Genomic DNA, 7161 nt, shown 5'->3' on the forward strand with positions numbered 1-7161 from the left:
CACAGGACTGCTTCCATAGCACAGATGTTATGAAGGACACAAAATGATCCGACAAAGAACAGCTGAGAGGGACAAGCTACATTAGGTAGAGTGGCCAGGAAAGATTTCTCCAAGGAGGTGACATGGGAGCTGAGACTGAAGGCTAAGAAGGATCCAGACAGACAGTGTGGCAATAAACGTGCGTCGAACCAACAATGGAAGAATAGATACTTCCTCTTTGTTCCTGCCAAGAAGGACCCTCACAGGAAGGCTGAACTCAGTGAGATGCCACAAGCATAGAGGCAAGTGCCTGGCCTCTCTCAAGCCCTGTGCCCCATCTCGAAGACAGGGTGCTGGGCCTATACGCTACATTCCGGGACTACAGGATTAGAACACCTTCCAAGGGCCTCGCACTCGCAGCTCTTTAAGCAATGACCACACAGCAAGCAAAAGCAATCTGTCATTTTGTTTAGAAGCAGTCAGAATGGCTGTTTGGAATTGTGTAGTCCAGGCCTGTCATCTGCTTTATTACCATTAGGACATTCTGACTGAATTTCCCCGTCCACTTACTCTGAAAATATTGCTCTGTTGTGAGTGTCCCTCCCCACTGCCACCACCTCCTTCCTCTGCTCCTCCCCCACTCCAACCCCAATCTTGCTCAGACAGAGCAGTTAAGAGCTCAGGCTATACTTCCAAACGTGGGAGACAATCCATCACCCACAACCCCGCAGAGAGAGAGAGAGAGAGAGAGAGAGAGAGAGAGAAAAGAACCATTGGCTCAGTTGTGATCATGTGATGTTTGGCATCACGTTCTACTCCTATTACAAGACATACCTCGTTTATCAAATTAAAATTTATTAGAAAGGTTTGCTTGTCTTGCAGAACACTCGCAGAACAAGTTACACGCAATCCAGGGTTTTACTGTACATTCTTTGCATTAAAGGACTCTCCTTACGACCCACTTAAGAACGCACTATGGCTCACTGACTATGAGATCACATCCTGGATCCAGGCTGTATGGGTTTAAACTTTAGCCCCGCCACTTACCATCTAGGTATGTTAAAGGAGTTAAGTTCCTTAACTTCTGTACCTGAATTTCTTCCCCAATAAAAGGAGGATCACACAGTGAAAAACAAACAAACAAGCCCAGGCTATAGAACTGGAACACTTGAGTCATATCTCAGGTGTGACTGTGTGACTTTGGGCAAGTGGCTTCACTTCTCAGAGTCTTAATTTTCTCATCTATATGATGGAGGCCATCTCACCAACAACCAGATAAAGTAAACACTAAGCTATTATTATCCTTATTTTTAGAAAGTGTGTAAAACCCTAACAACCCAGCATAGAGAATGGAGATTTAAGTCTTTAAGGCAAAAGAAACTCAAGCAATGAGCGGAGCAAGGAGCCAGTTTAATGGTCTGTATCCACCTGTGGCGTTTTCCGTTCTTTGGGATAAGAAGCAGCATCACAATCAACAGCGTTCAAGAGGGCCCTTAATATATAATACTTTGGTGCCAATAATCATAGAACACCTGCTACGTGCCAGCCACTGTTCTACGTGCTTTACTTACATTTACCGATTTAAACATCCCACTACGACCGTACAAAGTAAGCACTATTACTATCCCCATTTTACAGATAAAGAAACTAAGACCTAGAGACAATAAATAACTTCCGCAGGGCCACACAGCTAGGAATCTGTGGGGTTCAGGAATAAACCCAGGCAGCCTGACTCCAGTCTCTTTTGCTTACAGCTTGCCACCTCATTTAAGATGAAACCCAAAAGCCTTCCTAAAGACATCAGGGTTTTCTACTTCAAATAGACTTGTCTTCTGAGTGCTCAGTCCACAAAGAATTATTACCTGCCTAATCCTGAAACCCCAGGCCTGTAGACACAGCACTAATAAGAGCTCCCACCCAGTGCTACACAACGCCAGCCATAGGTACATTCACACCTCCTACCACTTGATGGGATTTTCGGGTGCCTGTTAAAATGTCAGTGGATCTTAGAGTTGAAGTCCTTTCCACATCATTTAGCACAACCTGGAAGGTCAGATTCACATGGCAGTCAGCCTTCCCTTGGCAGTTACCTTCCTCAGCCCGGGAGGGCCCCGCACTCCCTCTCGGAAATGCTACATCACAATAAATGTACTCAAAAGAGCAGACAAACCACCACTACTCCCTTGGGACCCAGATGTGGTTATCTCAAATAACCTTACCTTCAGTCTCCGAGGGACATACTCCGGCTGCTGACTCGGGCCGATCTGCAGATGAGAGCGTCCATTTCCAGACCCAAGTGATATTAACACATCTCCAAAGGCATGTGCCCAGCACTAGCGCTGGCACCAATTTAGGCAGAGGGAAGACAAGCAGGATATATCCAACACAGGTGCCTTCTCTTTTAAGGGCTAACAGTCATGAAGAGCAGGATAAAACTGCCTACGTTTGGTGGTATAGAGTGAAGAGAGCCTAATTCGAAATCCGGGGGAATTTACTGGTATGGTGGGGTGCAGAAAGCATCCTAGTAATCGCAGACTTTGTGTTCATGCCTGCTTCTCCTGCTGAATGCAAACAGACACCTGGAGACTCCCACAGCTCCTACTTGCTGTTGTGCTGAACGGAGCACGTCAGCAAACGAGGAAGCGCCACGTTCCTTTTTGCAGGCCCTGAGAGCTCAGACCAGCTCGGTGTTGAGCCCAAGCGTGACTGCCTGCTGGAAAGCTCGGGGTTCTTCAGTGCTGACTCTGTAGCGATGAATCAGAACTCTGCCTTTGGAGAGTGAGGGTTTGGGGAAGACTCCCCAAAATCAGTGTTTCCCATAAACCCCTCGCAAGATCAGTCCCACACCCTCCTGCAAAGAATGAGGCTGGGATCATCATGAAAGTTTCCCCAAAAAGAAAACTGGTCTGTTAAATCAGCTCGAGTCCTCGGAGAGGAAAAAAATCAGGCCCCAGATGAAAGAAATTGGCCAAGAGATGGAAAAGTCTCTCTCCTGCTCCTTTCCTGTTTTACTGGATTTTCATAGGAACTCACTCACGGACAAAGCGTGAGGCTGTCTTTCAGAAGGCAAGTCTTTCTAAATGTTATTGGATCAATTTCCCATCACCCTTTTGGCTTTCTCCTGCCCCCTTCAGCAGGATCAGCTGGAACTTCATCTGCACCCAGGAGGGCCAGGAGCCAGTTCCTGGGATGAGCATTCAAACCACCTGCACAGGAGCAGCCCAGGGTGTTGCCCAGGTGCCCCACATTTCTCTTCGCTTTCTTTTAACCTGGAGCAGTTCTTCAAGATTCACCACCTTCTGGTGCGCCTGGGTGGTTCAGTGAGCTGAGCGTCTTGACTCTTGATTTCAGCTCAGTTTGTTATCTCATAGTTTGTGGGATCAAGCCCCACCTCAGGCTCCATGCTAGCAGCACAGAAGCTGCTTAGGATTCTGTCTCCCCCTCTCTCTGTCCATCCCTCACTCATGCTCTCAGTCTCTCAAAATAAATAAATGAACTTAAGAAAAATTCACTGCCTTTCATGCCCTTGGCATTTTTAAGAATAGAGGCCTTTTATTCTATAGAATCTCTCTGAGTTGGGGTTTGTCTGATATTCCTCCATCATTAGACTCAGATTATTCATTTTTGTCAGTAACAAAATAATCCTCAGCATCAGATAGAAATGCCTGAGTCCATGCTATATAAATATAAGGAAAAGCTCTTCCTTACAGTAGAGTGCCAACTACTAAATGTAGAAGGAATGATGGAATTTTTTTTAAAAATTACCATTTGGCAACCACCACATTAATAATTGGTTCAGGTAAGAAACATCAACAGGTATTAAAGTCAGTGGATCAAAGCTTGAAGAACTCAGAATATTTCCTCACATGATACTTACTAATCACAGAGGGAAAAAGAGCAACTTCACAGTGGAGAAACCTGGTAGAGAACCACTGTAACCAAAAGACCCCAGTTAGCATCTCCAGTAGTGGGGAAATAGACACCATGTACCTCCCAATACGATGAACTGAAGACACAACACCTCTTCTGGGAAATGACAAGACAGATTTCTGTCCAAAAGGCTTAAGAATTTTAAAGAACTATCATTCTCTCCAGGGTCCATTCACACACAATACATTCTGAAATCTTTTTCACCTTCACAGACCCGGTCTTGGTCATCTTCCCAGGAGGAGCTAGCAACAACCGGGATGCTGAAGAGGACAAATGATCTGCTGGGATGGAAACGGCTCAGTGGAGAGTTTGTGGACCACGTGATATTCCTTGGACATCAGGGATGGTACCGGAATACCAACAGGCTGGCCTCTGGGACAGAAGGGCAATAGGAGAAAGAACAAATCTGTCTTCATCCAGAGTATCCGTGGGTGGTGAGCCAGGATGGGGAACAGCACATGAGCCATGTTCTGTTCCAGGTTACAGCAGACTCCCACCTCTCCTGGTAGTCTGTTCTGTTGTAAAAGCCAGGCTTTGTCTTGCCAGTTTCTCACACCTTGGCACCTCACTGACAAATGAGAAGACTAGACTTCAGATTCCTTCCAACTCTGTGACTGGCCAGTCTGTGCAGCTCACATTTGGAGCAGTGCAGGTAGGGGATGGTATCACATTCTCCTCTTGGATATTCAAGCCAGAGAAGCCAATGCTTCTTCACAACACCCCTAGCCTTCACCCCCTCTCCTGACTCCCACCAGGCTTCCTGTGTCCATCCACCACATCTTTGTTCTTTTCCATTCCAATTCCATACTGTCTTTTCCCCCTGACACTCTCTGGTCCAGAGGATTTCTGTTCCAACATACTGATCAAAGAAATGAGGAATTGGTACATAAGGAATCTCAGAAGAAAATGATGATGTAATAATAGAGATACCACAGATTACAGTGCTCACAGTGAGGCTATTTCAAGTCTAAAGATACAAAAATCAATTATAACCATTCATTCTTTTCTGTTCAGAGTAAGTCATCCTAAAGGGCAAGTCACTAGAAGATCTTCTATGCCTGGTTTAAAAAAAAAAAAACTCTAAAATACAAATTTTACATCCAATGTGGAGCTCGAACTTACAACCCTGGGGTCAAGAGTTGTATGGTCTGTCTACTGACTGCTCCAGCCAGGCACCCTGACCCTAAAATACAAATTTTAAATTGTCTCTGTTAACTGGAGAGAGACATGGCACAGATAAATGCAATTTGGAAATACTCTGAGACTCTGAGCTGTGAATTTTCATCTTCTCCTCTATCTTAAGACATCAGTGAGAATTTCTTCAAAGCACATTCTGCCCTGATTTTTAAAGACAATGACAAGAGCACAGCAGTATTTGGATATGTTGGTTGTTTTAGAGTTCAGAATTATTATGTTGCACTGAAACAGCTGAGTCTTTCATCCAGCCCTGCTGGTAAGCAGGAGCAAGCATCAGCCAAACCATGAGCAGAGTAAGGGATAGATTTTGTGGTTACAGAAATGGTTTCTTCTATGTGAAGGTGCCACATGGAGGAGTCAACCTAGCACCCATCTCCTAATTAAATGAACAACTTGGACTTTTTATCACAACCTACTCTCAGCCCTGGTGGAAAGTGGTAATAAGCAACAACATGCCCTGCTGTGTTGGCAGTATCTGCGAGGTGGTGAGTCAAAAGGCAAGAAGTAGGGAGAGACCGCAGAGACAATAGTACAGTGATGACATTGCTTCTCACACATGGTCAGTGATGCTGTTGCCAATTGTCCATCGTCCCTTGTCTCCTAACTGCTATGACTAAATGTTAGTTCCATTTCCTCTGGAATGAGTTCAGGTTTGGTTGGCCCCTCTTTAGCCTCAGCAGCAAAGAATATAGAGATGCCGCCTTCATATTCTGGAACTGACTTGTTACTACCCTGAGGCCTTATAGCCCACGTATAAATAGGTTTCAGTGACTTCATTTTCCAAGGAAAGTCATAGAATGTCAGAGTTGGAAGGAATTTTACTTTCATAGATGATGTATGAAAAGGGAAGTATAGGCAAGCTGCCCATACGAAAGCAAGCTGCATAAACTGGGGGGTGGAGCGGGGTGGGGTGGGGGGAGGTGAACACACAGCATTACTCCTAATCCCCAGAAACCATTAGACCACATCAGCTCATTAAAGCCTTGTGTTCAGGAGCCTCTCATTCCTGTTTTCTTCTCACATTTTCTTTCTTCTTCCTCTCACGTTAACAGTGACAGGAAATCACCACTCCTAGTTTTTACACTGGTTGTTTTTTTAAGTCTCTGGGAACTTTCCGTGACTTATCAAGTGGAGGGTTTCATGAAAATTTAGCTCTTCCTCTGAACCTGCTTAGCCAATAGACCAAATACTTTTTTATTTTATTTTTTTTTTAATTTTTTTTAACGTTTATTTACTTTTGAGACAGAGAGAGACAGAGCATGAATGGGGGAGGGTCAGAGAGAGAGAGGGAGACACAGAATCTGAAACAGGCTCCAGGCTCTGAGCTGTCAGCACAGAGCCCGACACGGGGCTCGAACTCACGAACCGTGAGATCATGACCTGAGCCGAAGTCGGACGCTTAACTGACTGAGCCACCCAGGAGCCCCGACCAAATACTTTTTTAAAACATCAAACAACAAATCTGATTTGTTCCCAGCCAAACCCAGAAGCTTAAGAAAAGTACCGCTGCCCTCCTGTCCCCCATTTCCTAAAGTTTTCATCTCTAGACTGTCAATCCCACCGTATAGATTCCAAATAGTCATGGGCGGAAAAGCAGCATAAGGGATGGGGGAGGAGGTGAGGATGAATTAGGATGGTCAGAATGAGGTCAGCCCGGAAATTGACCCTCAAATAGTTTACTAACCACAGAGTCTGTGTTTCTTGTTTCTTATTTACTATACGTGGGTCCAGGGAGAGGGTATCGTTTAGGGGAAAAAGCAGAAAGAAAAAATGGGAGAAAAATTCACTCCTCCATGGAAATATAAGCAGAAAAGCTATAGACTCTTGTGTCTCTTGGGTTTTTTTAGTATTTTTAATGGACCAAAAGAGAATCCTTATGTGGTAATACGTATGTAAATGATGTTTATAAAATAAGGTGTAATATCTTAGCTATTATGGGCTATTGTGTAAATAAATCTTAGATATATAAAATACATAATCTTATAAAAAATTATTTTATGGAGCAGTGGACACTTAAACTTCCAAAGTTTCATATCTTTGTTCCAAAAAATAGAA

At 44.4% G+C, this 7161-nt stretch overlaps 1 protein-coding gene across 2 annotated transcripts in view; it reads left to right on the forward strand.

Moving 5' to 3' along the window:
- SH3RF2 (SH3 domain containing ring finger 2) overlaps nucleotides 1–5823 on the forward strand; it is a 127978-nt gene extending 122155 nt beyond the window's left edge. For both annotated transcript variants that reach the window (XM_045492628.1, XM_045492612.1), the window contains exon 11: nucleotides 4122–5823. The gene's annotated coding sequence lies outside the window, so the exon portion shown is untranslated. The remainder of the gene's footprint in view (nucleotides 1–4121) is intronic.
- The last annotated feature ends 1338 nt before the right edge of the window (nucleotides 5824–7161 follow it).

Source organism: Leopardus geoffroyi, chromosome A1, assembly GCF_018350155.1.
Source record: "Leopardus geoffroyi isolate Oge1 chromosome A1, O.geoffroyi_Oge1_pat1.0, whole genome shotgun sequence".
NCBI lineage: Eukaryota > Metazoa > Chordata > Mammalia > Carnivora > Felidae > Leopardus > Leopardus geoffroyi.